Source organism: Saimiri boliviensis, chromosome 3, assembly GCF_048565385.1.
Source record: "Saimiri boliviensis isolate mSaiBol1 chromosome 3, mSaiBol1.pri, whole genome shotgun sequence".
NCBI classification, from domain to species: Eukaryota; Metazoa; Chordata; class Mammalia; order Primates; family Cebidae; genus Saimiri; species Saimiri boliviensis.
The window spans coordinates 70,204,675-70,221,297 of NC_133451.1; the positions used below are offsets into that span (position 1 = coordinate 70,204,675).

Here is a 16,623-nt window from a genome sequence, read left to right on the forward strand (position 1 = left end):
ATGCATGTGGGACATTTTATAGACCAAGCACGGAAGTGGTAGATAACACTAATGCCCAAATTCCATTGGCAAAAAATTTCATCACATGGTAACACCTAACTGCAAAAAGGCTGAGAAATGTAGCAGAGCTGTGTGCCTAGGAGGAAGGGAGGAGCAGATTCTGGTTGACAGCAATTAATCTCGGCCATAGCTGTAGATATACATTTTATTTGCACAGGGAGCACAGAAAGCTGAGGGGTTCTATGCATGAAGATCATTTTCCTGATGATATAGAAAAGGATGCCAGAGTATGAATATGTAACAGAGAGAAAGAAGCATGAATAAGGTTCATGTATCAGTTAGGGCAATCGGGAGAGACATATAGGATTGCCATTTGGCCAAAGGAACCAACTTATTTTGCAAGTTTATGGTGTCACCAGACCACAGTACTGTGTGGTTTTCTCCATGAGGGCACAGTACCGTGGGTGTTTAGAAGCCGAAAACGCAGGCACTAGACTGTTCCAGGGTTGAGGGTTGGCAGGTGGGGGCATGAAAATTGAGATTTTGGAAGAAGGAAGTGGTGTGGATGGATAATGAAGGAAGTCAGCTCAGAAGGGGGCTAAGAGGGAGGAAAGGTTTGAGGAAGTCTCTGTGGGGTTGGAAAGCAGGTTCAAAGGGAGTAAGTAAATATGAGAGCACAAGGGTTAGGACATTGTGGGCAGAAAGTCAATTATTCCCAGGTCTTGGTGCTTGAGGGTTTCCAAAGTGGAATAGTTTGGGGGTGATGACAAGGTTCAGAGTATGGCCACATGAATGAAGCATAGTGGAGGCGAGAGGCATATTGGATATGATGATATTGTAGAATGGTGAGCTCAGGTGTTGAATGAATCTTATACGGGGATACTGAGTTACTGAGTTATCTAGGTTGGAGAGGACAACAAAAATTGTCTAAGTCCCTTAGTCCTGTCACATGAGGAACACTGATGGCATTCTTCCAGGAGTACTTGCTCTGCTCCTCATCAACACATAATGATGAGAAGCAAACAGTGTACTAATGTAGTGATTTACACATGTGGGTCATGTTCCAAACCACACTTCTTTATCAGATCTTCAGAATAAGTATGGGAAGTGTGTAGAACAGAGATCATTACTCTTGTGGATGAAATGCTTGTGATCCTCTAAATTCACATGTTGACATCCTAACCCCAATGTGATGGTATCAGGGGATGGGGCTTTTGGGAATTAATTAGCTTTAGAAGGCGGAGCCCTTATGAATAGGATTTGTACCCTTATAAAAGAGAACCCAAAGAGTTCCCCCACCCTTTTCTGCCATGTGAAGGCACCATGAGAAGACAGCTATCTGTGGGCCAAGAAGTGGGCCATCCCTAGACACCAAATCTGTCAACATCTTGATCTTGTCCTTCCAGCCTCCAGAACTATGAGGGATAAATATTTGTTGTTTAAGCCACCAAGTCTATAGTATTATGTTAAAGCAGCCTGAATAAACTGACTCAATTATCTTGCAGAAAGCAGCGCTCCTTGCTATTAATAAGTCTGTATTTCTTGTAGGATGTTGTGATGACCTTATTCTTTGCCTTCCATCCAAACCTCTACTATGGATGTGGAGTGATATCACCACACAAGAAGGCGGAACTGCCTAATGTTAATCATCCAGGTCAGTGGGTAGATGCCCAGGTGATATCAGTTGGATGTTTGTCCCCTCAAAATCGAATGTTGAAATTTGATCCCCAATGTTGGAGATGGGGCCTCTGGGAGGCGTGTGAGTCAAAGGGGTAGATTCCTAATGAATGGCTTGGTGCCTTTTTCATGCTAATGAGAAAGTTCTTGCTCTACTGCTTCACATCAGAAATGATTGTTAAAAAGAACTGGCATCACCTCCCCTCTCTCTCGCTCCCTTTCTCACCATGTGGCTCCCTTTTACACATGGACTTCTACCATGAGTAAAGGCTCCTGAGGCCTCACCAGAAGCCGAGCAGATGCAGGCACCATGTGTCTTACATAGCCTGCAGAACCATGAACCAAATGAACCTCTTTACTTTATAAAATACCAGTCTCAGGTATTCCTTTATAACAATGCAAAATGGACTAACACATCAGGTGAAACCATAGTGAAGGTAGGATGTGGAAATGCAGGAGAGAAAACCAGGGGGTTTGTCCAGCCTCCATCCTCACCCTCCATTGTTCAGGTCTGGATTTCCACAAGTCTAGGCACCCTGACATAGCAAGGAAAATGTATTTCATGATGAACTATAAGCTGAAGTTGGGGATCCTAATTTATGGGCCAATCTAATGATATAGTGCTTCCTGCATTTACTTCCCTTCTCTTATTTGAACCTTTATTTATTTATTCATCAAATGTTTATTGAGGGCCCACCAGATATATGTATTTTCTAAGGCTGGGAACACAGTGGTAAACCAAACAGATAAAATCGCTGCTCTCAGTTTATATTCTAGTGAGAAAGAAACAGACAATAGATAGAAAATAAACAGGGAAATATTGGTAGCAATAAGTGCTCAAATGCAAAATCTAGCTGATACAATAGAGGCTGACTAGAGAGCTACTCTAGCAAGGACGGGCACGGAAGGCCTCTGTTAGAAAAAAACAATGAGCAGAGACCACAACAATAAGAATGTAGCCATGTGAAGATGGGGAGGGGGGAGCAGGATGGAATGAGCCTTCCAGACAGAGGGAACAGCTGAGGTTACATCAGAAATGAGCATGGTTTTTCCTCTGATTCTTGCGATAAAAATAGATACATTAGATAGATAGATAGACAGACAGATAGATAGATAGATAGATAGATAGATAGATAGATAGATACAGATAGATATAGAAAAGAAAGGAGCTTGGTGTGTTTGAGGAACAGAAAGCAACCCAGCCTTGAATCTGGAGCCTCATGAGCAAGGGAAGTGTGGGGTGAGGTCAGACGGTGAGCAGGATCTGGGTCTTGCAGGGTCTAATGGGGTTGGGGTTTCAATCTAAGTGTGATAGGAAGCCATTGGGAGTTTATAACCAAGACAGTGACACATAATTTATGTAGCAAACAGACCATCTGGCTGCTGTGTGGAGGGTAGACTGTGGGGGATATTAAAGTAGAAACAGAAAATCCGTCTGAGAGACTACTGCAGAAGGTGAGGTAAGAGACGGCAGTGGCTTGGAATATTAAGACATCAGATGTGGAGAAAGATTGAGATTTGCAAAATGTTTCAGAGTAGAACTAAGAGAGTTTGCTGATGGATTGATTTCTTAGGCCATTCTTACATTGCTCTAAAGAAATACCTGAAACTGGATAATTTATAAGGAAAAGAAGTTTAATCAGCTCACTGTTCTGTAGGCTTTACAGGAAGCATGGTGCTCGCAACTGCTTGGCTTCTAGGGAGCCCCCGGAAAGCTTCCTATCACGGTGGAAGGCTAAGGGGGAGCAGGCACCTCACTTGGCAAAACCAGGAGCAAGAGAGAGAGAGAGAGAGAGAGAGAGAGTGAGTGAGGGGGGTGCCACATACCTTTAAATGACCAGATCTCATGAGAACTTTTTCACTGCCACGAAGACAGCACTAAGCCATGAGAGATCCACCCTGTGATCCAATCACCTTTCATGGGGCCCCATCGCCATCACTAGAGATTACAATTCAACCTGAGATTTGGGTGGGGACAGAGATTCAAACTATATCAATTGGATGTAAGTTTATAAAGATTGAGAATGTTGCAGGAAGAACTGGTTTGGGAGCAGGAAGTCAAGCATCTCATTTTGGAAAGGTTATATTTGACCGTTAGACATCTAAGTAATGATCTAGAGCAAGCCATTGGTCTGGAGCTCAGGAGTAGGTCAGAGCTAGATGCATACATTTGAGTCTTTGGCCTTGAGATGGTATCTTAAAGCCATGGGATTAGATGAATGTATCTATGGAGGAAATCTAGAAAGAGAAGAAAAAAGTCCTGTGTCCAACTCCAACATGAGATTGTAGGATGTTCTGATGAGCTTATTCTTTGCCTTCTGTCAAAATCTCTATTGCATAGTATCTTTAGTAGTATTTTGCTTAAATATTGTAAGCTGTCTCAACCATACTATGGCAATGAGAGAAACTGTAAAATCCATGCTTTGTCTCCCTAAAGCCAGTTTGCTGATTGTGGCTCCAGCAGACATTAGTGTGAGTAACCTTACACCCCAAGAATAAGGTTAATTTTAGGGTCTAGAGTAAGAGACTTTTCTCTCCTCCCTCTTGTGGAAAGTCTCCCTTCATTGCCAACTTTTGAATATATGGGTTTAAATTTTTTTAAACACATCAGCAGGTTTTCTATGTGTATTCTGATTTTACATATGGGAAAACCAAGTTTCAAAGTTGAATGATGTCTTAGCCTATTCAGGCTGCTATAACAAAATATCATAAACTGGGTGACTTTTAAGCAATAGAAATTTGTTTCTCACATTTCTAGAAACTGGGAAGTCCAAGATCAAGTTTGTAGCAGACTTGGTGTCTGCTGAGGACCTACCTTCTAGCTCATAAATAGTATCTTCTATGTGGGTTTTCAGCTTGTGGAAGGGAACACTCTGGCCTCTTCAGTCCCTTATAAGGGCACTAATACCACTCATGGGGACTCCACCCTCATGATCCAATTACCTCAGAAAGGCACCACCTCCTAATACCATCACATTGGGATATTCAAATCAGGTTGACTCCAAATCTACTATTTCCATCCTCCCTCCCTCCCTCCCTCCCTCCTTCCCTCCCTCCCTCCTTCCCTCCCTCCCTTCCTCCCTTCCTCTCTCCCTTTCTTTTTCTTTCTTTCTTTCTTTTTTGAGATGGAGTCTCACTCTGTCACCCAGGCTGGAGTGCAGTGGCATGATCTCTGCTCACCGCAACCTCTGCCTCCTGAGTTCAAGCAATTCTCCTGCCTCAGCCAAGTAGCTGGGACTACAGGTGTGTGCCACCATGCCCGGCTCATTTTTTGTATTTTTAGTAGGGACGAGGTTTCACCATGTTAGCCAGGATGGTCTCGATCTTCTGACCTTGTGATCCACCCGCCTTGGCCTCCCAAAGTGCTGGGATTACAGGCATGAGCCACCACACCTGGCCACCATTCTTTCAACATTCTGTGCTAATTCTTGTGTTCTTCCTCAGTAACTCTATTTCCTCAGATTCAATCGCCACTTATATTCTTATGATTCCCAAATATATATGTGTAGTTCACCTAGAAAAAGCAGACTTTCACGCAATTTATCTCATCTTGGCTCTGCTCTTATATCCTTAAATTTGGCAAATTTCAAACCTCTCTGGGCCTCAGTCTCTTCATTTGTACAATGGAGGAATTAGACTAGTTGATCCTGAAATCCTTTCCAGTGCTCACATTCTGATTCTAAACTTGCTGCTTCTTTTGATAATGTTAACAGTAATAATGGTATTTATTGCATATGCAGTGCCAGACATGAAACCAAGTGCTTTACAGGTGTTAATATACTTAATCCTCCTAACAACATCCTACAAGGTAGGATCTATTATTATTTTTATTTTACAGTTGCAGAGACCAAGGTCCAGATAATGTAATCTCCTCCTATTTTGTAATGAATACGTAAGTGGCAGAGGCAAGATTCGAACCCAGATGGTTTCAGTCTGGAGTGAGCATCACTTAGTCCCAGCTCTGTACCTGTTTCACTTCAAAGACCCCGAACCCTGTTCTGCCTTCTCACCTTAGCCTTCTTCACTTCTGTCCCTCAGTTGCAGGTCCCGACTTCTTCTGTTACCTCTTTACTGTATATCTTTATCCTCTTCCTTCCCTATCTCTCCTAGCTATTCTTTCCTTCGTACACAAAACAAAAGAAAAGCAAAACCCCAAAAGAGTGCCTCCTTCAGTCACTGCCTTAACCCAGCCTCGTTATTCTATGCAGATGTCCAGATGTCACCTCCTCCCAGAGGTCTTTGCTGAACTCTTTGGCTAGGTCAGCTTTTTATCTCCAGGTACCGCCAGGCGTTTCCATTGAGAGAAAGTTAGGTTTGAGATGTCCATTAGAGGTTAAGTAGAGATGGCCAGTGGGTGAACTGTGTTGGCCTCTCATCTGGAACAGGGGCTCACGACGGTGGGACTGTGTTTGGTTCACCACTAGCAAAGACTTTGTCGTGAAGAGGACTTGGAATAACAAAATGTATTTGTTTCCTGGGGCTGCTGTAATGCAACATCACAAACTGTGTTCCTCAAAATAACGGGAATTTATTTTGTCACAGCTCTGGAGTCCAGACATTGGAAATGAAAGTGTTGGCAGGGCTGTTTTCCATCTGGAGGCCCCAAGAGAGAATCCTTTTCCTCTTTCAGTGTCTGATACCTGTCTTCATGCCTCAGCTTCCTGGGCTTATGACCACATCACTCCAGTCTCTGGCTCCATCTTCATGTGGCCTTCTTCTCTTCTCCTGAGTTAAAGATAAACTACAGATAAGATCCTTCATTTAATTATATCTGCAAGCCTTTACCTTTTCACAGATAGCATTCATGGTTCAAGGGATTTGGACATGGACACATCTTTTGGGGGCCATCATTCAACTCACTATACAAGAAAACTGAAAGAAGTTCAGGAATGTCCTTCTCCAACCCCTCCCCTTTTCCCTTGACTCTAGCTACATTAAATTTTCTTCAAGATTCAGCTCAGCTGTCACCAAATCAAGGGAGCCATCCTTGCCCCATGCCCCAGTCTCAGTACATGCTCCTCCTATAATAATAATAATAATAATAATAATAATAATAATAATAATAATAATAGCTGTTGCATATTCAACACTGTTTTAAGGGCTTTATGTGTATGAACTCATTAATTCTTGCTACAGCCTCATGTGGTAGTCCTTATTACTGTCCTTATTTTACTGAAACCTAATCGTCTGTTGTGTTGCTTCTCTCCCCTGCTAGACACCTCTTCCAGGGCAGAAACCGACCACTTATTTATCTCTGTGTCCCTAACACTCGCTGTGGCACATCCAGGCTCTCTAGAAAGGCTGATGGGTTGAATAAATGACTGAATAATAGGTTGGTAATAGACTGGGGAGGATTTTGAGTATCAAATTAAGACATTTCATCTTTGAGATCACAGGAGGCCAACAGAGTTTTAAACCAAGAAGTGATAGAAGGGATCCCGCTTTCAAATACATCCTCTCCTTGGGAGAAATCACATCAAATATTGTTTTGTTTTGTTTTGTTTTTTTGAGATGAAGTTTCACTCTTGTTACCCGGGCTGGAGTGCAATGGTGTGATCTGGGCTCACTGCAACCTCCGCCTCCTGGGTTCAGGCAATTCTCCTGCCTCAGCCTCCCGAGTAGCTGGGATTACAGGCATGCACCACCATGCCCAGCTAATTTTTTTGTATTCTTAGTAGAGATGGGGTTTCACCTTGTTGACCAGGATGGTCTCGATCTCTTGACCTCATGATCCACCTGCCTCGGCCTCCCAAAGTGCTGGGATTATAGGCTTGAGCCACCGCGCCCAGCCATCAAATATTGTTTTAATTGAACATAGTTCCACCTGGGCCTTTCTACCATGCTTTAGTCTCACATTTCCAGCCTCTTACTGGGTCTCTCTTGGCCCTAAATCAGCATGTCCAGACTAGCCCTTATTATCTTTCCATTCTACCAAGTCACTCTTCCTATATTACAGAGCTCACAGGTGTTCAGCCACACCATGTGAATTTATCCCAAGCATTTACCTCACCTGCCCTGCCAACTCTGTCTTCTGAACTTTGTCTCAAATCCACTCCCTTGGCCACTACCATATTTGGGGCTCTTGTATCTTTCACCTGGACTATTGCCATAGCCTCCTCATCAAACTGGCTGCCTTCAGTCTTCTCCAACTCCAGTCCGTCCTCTATCATACTGCTCATCTTACAATCCTAAAAGCCAGATCAGATTATATTACTTTCTTGCTAAAACAACAAACAAACCCTTAAAACAAGTTTGGAATGGTTCTTCATTGTTTACAGGATCACGATCTTCAAGATGTAGATTTGTCTTAATTCATCTTGGCCGCTATAAGAAAAGATCATATATTGGGCAGCTTCAAAACAATGAAAATTGAACTCTCACAGCTCTGGAGACTGGAAAATCCAATATTAAAATGCCAGCAGATTCAATGACTGGTGAGGACCCATTTTCTGGTTCATAGATGGTATATTTTAGCTGTGTCCTCACATGGTAGAAGGGGCAAGGCAGTTCTCTGGGTTCTCTGAGTGCATAAATCCCATTTATGAGGGCTCTGCCCCCATGGCCTCCTAATTCCATCCCATTGGTGATTAGGTTTTAGCATGTGAATTTTGGGGGGATACAAACATTCAGACCATAGCAAGCTACAAGCTAGTTTTTCTTCTTATTCATGAATCATTTGCCTTCTTGATGAAGATTAATTTAGTTAAAACTAGATAATCTGGCCGGGCACGGTGGCTCACGCCTGTAATCCCAGCACTTTGGGAGGCTGAGGCGGGTGGATCACCAGGTCAAGAGATTGAGACCATCCTGGTCAACATGGTGAAACCCCGTCTCTACTAAAGATACAAAAAATTAGCTGGGCATGGTGGCGCGTGCCTGTAATCCCAGCTACTCAGGAGGCTGAGGCAGGAGAATTGCCTGAACCCAGGAGGCAGAGGTTGCAGTGAGCCGAGATCACGCCATTGCACTCCAGCCTGGGTAACAAGAGCGAAACTCCGTCTCAAAAAAAAAAAAAAAAAAAAAAAAAAAAAAAAAAAACCACAACTAGATAATCTGTAAATCCACTTAACAAGCATACAAATAACAACAAAGTTATAATATATACTGAAATCATTTCTTACAAAGAAACCATAGATTAAAGATAATGCTGAGCTCTACGCCCAAACCAACAATACTGTAAGCCCAAGGGATTAGCACATACACCTAGTATGTGCCTTCAGCAATATTAAACTTAAAACAATAACTGTCGCCGGGCTCAGTGGCTCAAGCCTGTAATCCCAGCACTTTGGGAGGCCGAGGCGGGTGGATCACGAGGTCGAGAGATGAAGACCATCCTGGTCAACATGGTGAAACCCTGTCTCTACTAAAGATACAAAAAATTAGCTGGGCATGGTGGTGTGTGCCTGTAATCCCAGCTACTCAGGAGGCTGAGGCAGGAGAATTGCCTGAACCCAGGAGGCGGAGGTTGCAGTGAGCTGAGATTGCACCATTGCTCTCCAGCCTGGGTAACAAGAGCGAAAACTCCGTCTCAAAAAAAAAAAAACAAACAAAAAAACAATAACTGTCTAATGACATCTGACAAGAATTGTTCCACGAACTTTAAATTATGGAAAATACCATTTAAAATAGAAATGTGCATGATCCGTTTTTAACGATAAGCTCCTCCTTAAGCATGTGTAGTCATGTGTTCCATAACAGGGTTATGCTCTCAGAAACGTGTCAGGAGAGTTTGTTGTACAAACTTCATGGAGTGTATTTACACAAACCCAGATGGTATCGCTTACTACACACCTAGGCTATGTGGTATAGCTTCTTGCTCCTAGGCTGCAAACCTGTATAGCATGTTACCACACTGAATAGTAAGACAGAAATAGTAACACAACATAAGTATATGTGTGATAGAAATTTTTCAGCTCCATTATAAGTTCATGGGACCACCATTGTATATGCAGTCTATTGCTGACTGAATCATTGTTATGCAGCAATGACTGCTGATATTTATATAGACACATTTCATTTATGTTTCTTATCACATAGCCTGAAAGTAATTTTGTATAATATTTTCAATAATTTTGTGCATGTAACATATTGGACTATGACTTGCACATATATTTAATATATACATTAAACATATATATACAAGTATGCTATATATATTTTTAAATGTATACATGTTTAATATATAATTAAATCTATGTGTAATATATATTCATTTTATATATTGATTATAGCCATATAATATTCATGTTCAATATTATATTAAATATAATGAATATATATATAAAAAAGTGAAACAGGCCATCAATCTCTCTCGCTATGTGTGTGTGTGTATATATATATATATATATATATATATATATGTATATATATGTATGTATCTTATTTAAATTTAAGCAAGAAGATGAAACTTTTTTAAGACTAAATAATACCAGGCTGGGAGAGATATAGCTACAGGTTATTGAAAGAGAACCAGACCTTCCACCCATTAGAAGTTGAGCATTCCTAATCCAAAAATCCAAAATCCAAAATCAAAAGCTTTTGAGCATAGACCTCATACACAAGTGACATTCATGTGACAGTCACAGTGAAAACTTTGTTGCATGCACAAAATTATTTAAAATGTTATATAAAATTACTTTCAGGCTATGTATATAAGAAACATACATGAAATTTGTGTTTAGACTTGGGTTCCATCCTTAAGATATTGTATTACATATATGCAAATATTTCAATATTTTTTAAAAAAAGCGAAATTTGAAACACTTCTGGTCCCAAGCATTTTATATAGGGATACTCAACCTGCAGGAGTCATTCACCATTTCTCCCTACCCCCAGCTGCTAGTAATCTACTTTCTTTCCCTATGAATTTGCCTATTCTGTACATTACATATAAATGGGAGTCACAAACTATGTGGTCATTTGTGATTGGCTTCCTTCATGTTTTCTTCGAGTTTCAACTATGTTGTAGTGTGGGTCAGTAGTTCATTTCTTTTTATCGCCAAATAATATTCCATTGTGTAGATATACCATATTTGGTTTATCCATTAATCTATCAGTAGATTGATGGGCTATTTCACTTTTTGGCTATAATGAATAATGCTACTAGGAGCATTCGTGTAGAAGTTTTTGCGTAAACATGTTTTCATTTCTCTTGGTTATACACCTGGGAGTAGAGTTGCTGTGTCATTTGGTATCTCTATATTTAACCTTTTGCAGAGTTGCCATACTGTTTTCCATATTAGTAGCACCAATTTACATTCCCACCAGTAGTGTATTCAAGAGCACCAGATTTTATATCTCCACTTACGAAGGAACTACAACTCTCCCCTAGGTTCAACTTTTTAAAACCTGGGAAAGGATTTTACTTCACTTGGCCGGGGTCCAATGCAGACCTGTTTTCTCATCTCTGTAGCTAGAGAAGGGTTGCCTAAGAAGATGGCCCTCTAACACATGGCTGTGGGAAGGAGTTTCCCTGGAAAAGTGATATACCAGGCAGACAAGAATAGATGTCTGTCACAGAAGCCTAAAAGTTAAGGCTGGCACCACCCCTTAAGGATAACTGTAAATGTGTAGGAGCAATTGTAGTGATACGATGGCTGGGAGGGTGCTACTGGCATTTAGATAGTATTTTGGACCTGGAGTTGTAAATGTCCTGAAATGTGCAAGACAGTTTGATTCAATAAAGATTTGTCCTGTCCAAAAAGCCAATAGTGCTCCAGCTGATAAACTCAGTTCTGTAATAATAAACTCCTCATTTTTTAGTTGGCCATATGTCTATCCAAAATAAAATTTTTTTTGCCCTAGTCTCCCTTTGCAGCCAGATGTGGCAGTGCGATTAAGTTCTGGCCAATGGAATGTAAGCAGAAATGTTTTGTGCAACTTGTCACAGGAATCCCTGAAGAGAAAGGTTGTGCCCTTTTTTTCACCTTTCTTCCCCCTTAACCCCTACCACTAGCTGGAATGCAGATATGATGGCTGGTGCCGGAACAGTCATCTAGATTATGAAAAAAAAAAGAAACCTCCACTTTGAGAAACAGTGAAACAACAAGATGGGATTAATCTGGATATATGATTATTGCAGTCATAACAACTTTGGGCTGTCCCTGGTTAGGTGTGAAACAAACTTCTATTTTAGTAAGGCACTATTTGGCTTCTGTCACTCTTAGCTGAACCAAATTCTAACAAATCTAACCATATACTATGTGCCAGGCACCTTCTCAGCTGTCTTACTTTATTCTCATTTACTAATAATACTTTCCCTGTGACCCCCCCTATAAACCACAATGCATACAGGTCTGCCTGTTTATAAGCCACAGTGCCTTTGATGCAAATATGTATTGCAACAAGTAACATTTATTGAGCCCTTACTATATGCCAAGTACTGTCCTATAAAGCATTTTACATGCATTAACTCAGTGATTTCCCATCAAACCAATAAAATAAGTACTCTTACCCCCACCCCATTTTGAGATGAGAAAACTGAGGCTTAGAAAAATTAAATAACTAACCTGAGTTTACCTAGATTGTACATGGGAGACACTGCCTCTGGAACCCCTTTCTGTAACCTATGCTTCCCAGATAGCAACAAATTAACAAAACCTAGAATAAATTAATAATGATAAAACTAAAGTGACTGTAACTTATAATAAATAAGCAAGAAGAACTGAACTAAGAACCTACATTACCTCAGTATAACAGTGACAATGATGATGATGATGCATGATCAGAAAGTGGCCTTCTGAAATTTGGAGAAAATCCAACTATCAGCATATGTGCAATTGCCAGGCATTTTTCTGGCTGCCAGACTTTTTAGTAGAGTGTGAAATTAGAATTCTAAAATGTGTGTCAATTGTAGTATATATAGATCAAATTTCAGTAACTTACTAATAAATACCCCTTAGCTACGTGAAAAAAGGAAGGTCTGTGGAATCACACATTGTTCACATGTATGAGTAAAGACATGCATTTGTTGAAATTAATGTACAGTCTGTCAGGAGGATCTATGGACCATACCTTGAGAATCATGTTTATAAAATGCTGTATGTGAAATGAAGAATCTTATGTTAAAGCCATAGCCCTCTGTTTCTACTTATATATGAGATATATATCACACTTATATTAGGCAGGGATTAGTCAGGGTTCTCTGAAAGGACAGAACTAATAGGAAATATATAAAGGGGAGTTTATTAAGTATTAACTTATACAATTACAAAGTCCCACAATAGGCCGTCTGCAAGCTTAAGGAGAAAGGAGAGCCAGTCCAAGTCTCAAAACTGAAGAACTTGGAAGTCCGATGTTCAAGGGCAGGAAGCATTTAGCATGGAAGAATGATGCAGGCTGGGAGACTAGGCCAGTCTCGCATTTTCATGTTTTCTGCCTGCTTTATATTTGCTGGAAGCTGATTAGATGGTGCCCACCAGGTTAAGGGTTGGTCTGCCTTTCCCAGCCCACTGACTCAAATGTTAATCTCCTTTGGCAACACCCTCACAGACACACCCAGGATTAATACTTTGCATCTTTCAATCCAATCAAGTTGACACTCAGTATTAACCATCACAATACCTGTTTGAAGCTTAGAGCATTAAATGTTCTGAGATGATTAAATTCAATGAACACTTATTGTATGCCCACTACTTGTGACTGCATGGCATCAGGGATAAAATGATGACTAAAAGTGATCCTTGCCCTCTAGAAACTTGTAATCTACTAGAAGAGACATTAATAAGACAAGTATAACCCAAGGGCAGAGGTGCCATAATAGAGGTATGTTCTAAAGGAAGAGTGAGGAGAGTGATTATTGGTTCCTCTGGATGTTGGGGAAGGCTTGAACTATTTTAGGATTCTGCCAAATGGAGAAGAGAAACCAGACTGAGAGAAAAATAGCAACAAAAGCACAAAGTTGGCCAGGTGTGGTGGCTCAAGCCTGTAATCCCAGCACTTTGGAAGGCTAAGGTGGGCGGGATCACCTGAGGTTAGGAGTTTGAGACCAGCCTAGCCAACATGGCAAAACCCCATCTCTAGTAAAAATACAAAAATTAGCTGGGCATGGTGGTGGGCGCCTGTAACCCCAGCTACTTGGGAGGCTGAAGCAGGGAGAACTGCTTGAACCCAGGAGGCAGAGGTTGCACTGAGCCGAGATCGTGCCACTGCACTCCAGCGTAGGCGACAGAGTGAGCCTCTGTCTCAAAAAAAAAAAAAAAAGGACAAAGTTATGGAAAATGCGTAACAGGCTTAAGGAGTGCCAAGTTGTTGAGGGCAATTTATTTACAGGCATGCCTCAGAGATATTGCAGGTTCAGTTCCAGGACATTGCAATAAGCAAGTCCACAAATATTTTAGTTTTCCAGTGCTTATAAATGTTATGTTTACAGTATACTGTAGTCTATTAGGCGTGTGATAGTATTATGTCTAAAAAAAAGTATGTATCTTAACTAAATAATGCTTGCTAAAAAGATGCTAATGATAATGTGAGCTTTCAGAGAGTCAAGATCTTTTTGCTGGTGGAGATTCTTTCCTCAGTGCTGAAGGCTGCTGACTGATCAAGGTGGTGGTTGCTGAAGGCTGAGGTGGCTGTGGGAATTTCTTAAAATAAGACAGCAGTGAAGTTAGCCACATTGACTGACTCTTCCTTTCATGAAAGATTTCTCTGTAGTATGTGATGCTGTTTGGTAGCATTTTACCCAGAGTAGAATGTGTTTCAGAATTGGAGTTGATCCTCTCAAAGTCTACCACTGCTTTATCAACTAAGTTCATGTAATATCCTAGATCCTTTGTTGTCATTTCACCAGTGTTCACAGCATCTTCATCAGGAGAAGATTCCATGTCAAGAAACCACTTTCTTTGCTCATCTATAAGAAAAAAACTCCTCATCTGGTCAGCTTTTATCATGAGATTGCAACAATTTAGTCACATTTTCAGGCTCTACTTCTGGTTATATTGCTATTTTATCACATATGCAGTTACTTCCTTCACTAAAGCCTTCAACTTCTCAGAGTCATCCATGAGGGTTGGAATCAACTTCTTCCAAACTCCTGGTCATGTTGCTATTTTGACTTCCTCCTATGAACCACAAATGTTCTTAATGACATCTAGAATGATGAATTATTTCCACAGGTTTTCAGTTTACTCTGCCCAGATCCATCAGAAGAATCACTATCTATGGCAGCTATAGACTTCTGCCTGCCTTCTTCCTCCTCCCTCCCTCCCTTCCTCCCTCCCTCCTTCCCTCCCTACCTCCCTTTCTCCCTTCCTACCTCCCTTTCTCCCTCCCTTCCTTCTTTTCCTTCCTTCCTTCCTTCTTTCCTTCTTTCCTTCTCTCTCTCTCTCTCTCTCTCTCTCTCTCTCTCCTCTCTCTCTCTCTTCCGGATCTGGCTCTATTGCCTAGGCTGGAGTGCAGTGGTGCAATCTTGGCTCATTATAACTTCTACCTCTTGGGGTCAAGCCATCATCCCACCTCAGCCTCCTGAGTAGCTGGGACTACAGGTGCGTGTCATCACACCTGGATAATTTTTTATTTTTTGTAGAGACAAGGTTTCACCATGTTGCCCAGGCTGGTCTTGAACTCCTGAGCTCAAGTGATCTGCCCATCATGGCCTTCCAGAGTACTGGGATGTGAACCACAACTTTGGGTCATGAAATTTATTTCTTAAATAATAAAACTTTAAAGTCAAAATTACTCCTGGATCCATGGGCTGTGCAATAGATATTGTGTTAATAAGCAGGAAAACAACATTAATCTCCTTGTATATCTCCATTAGAGCTCTTGGGTGACCGGGTCCACTGTCAATTAATAGTCATATTTTAAAAGGAATCTTTTTTTCCCAAGTGGTAAGTCTCAACGGGGGGCTCAAAATATTCAGTAAAGCATGCTGTAAACAGATGTGCTGTCGTCTCGGCTTTGTTGTTCTGTTTATAGAGGACAGACAGAGTTAGCATATTTCTAAGGGCCCTAGGATTTTTCAGATGGTAAATGAACATTGGCTTCAACTTCAAATCACCAGCTATGTTAGCCCCTAACAAGAATCAGCTTGTTCTTTGAAGCTTTGAAGCCAGACATTGATTCCTCTCTAGCTATGAAAGTCCTAGATGGCATCTTCTTCCAACAGAAGGCTGTTTCGTCTACATTAAAAAAATTAGATTTTTTATGTCGCCACCTTCAATGATCTAAAGTAGATCTTCTGGATAACCTGCTACAGCTTCTGTATCAGCACTTGATGTTTCACCTTACACTTGCATGTTATGAAGACAACTTCTTTGCTTCAGTCTCATAAACCAACCTCTGTTAGCTTCAGACTTTTCTTCTGCAGCTTCCTTACTTCTCTCAGTCTTCATGTAATTGAATAGAGTTAGGGCTGTGTTGTGGATTAGGCTTTGACTTAAGGAAATGTTATGGCTGCTTTTATCTTCTATCTAGACCATTAAAACCTTTCCTTATCAGCAATAAGATTGTTTGTCTTTCTTATCATTTGTGTGTTCTCTAGAGTAGCACTTTGAATTTTCTTCAAGGACTCTTCATTTACATTCACAACTTGGCTGTTTGACACAAGAGGCCCAGCTGTCAGCTTGGCTTGCGCTCACTCTCTCTGTCTCTCTCTCTCTGTCTCTGTCTCTGTCTCTCTCTCGCTCTCGCTCTTGCTTTCTCTCTCTCCTCTCCCCCCTTTCTTTCTTGCTTCTTACAGACAAGGTTTCTCTCTGTCACCCAGGCTGAAGTGCAGTGGCACTATCATAGATAGCTCATTACAGCCTCAAACTCCTGGGCTCAAGGAATCCTCCCACATTGGCCTCCTGAGTAGCTGGGATTGTAGGCATGTGCCACTACCCCCAGCTAATGTTTTATTTTTTTTACAGAGACGAGGTCTCACTTTGTTGCTCAGGCTGGTCTTGAACTCCCGGCTTCAAGCAGTCCTGCCACATCAACCTCCCAAAGTGCTGAGGTTACAGGCATGAT

The 16,623-nt window shown here is 41.2% G+C and overlaps 1 protein-coding gene across 1 annotated transcript in view; it reads right to left on the reverse strand.

The window, feature by feature from the left end:
- The window catches only part of SOWAHB (sosondowah ankyrin repeat domain family member B), a 50,161-nt gene that overhangs the window by 8,929 nt on the left and 24,609 nt on the right, over positions 1-16,623 (reverse strand). The window contains exon 3 of the mRNA XM_003923928.4: positions 5,688-6,402. The gene's annotated coding sequence lies outside the window, so the exon portion shown is untranslated. The remainder of the gene's footprint in view (positions 1-5,687; positions 6,403-16,623) is intronic.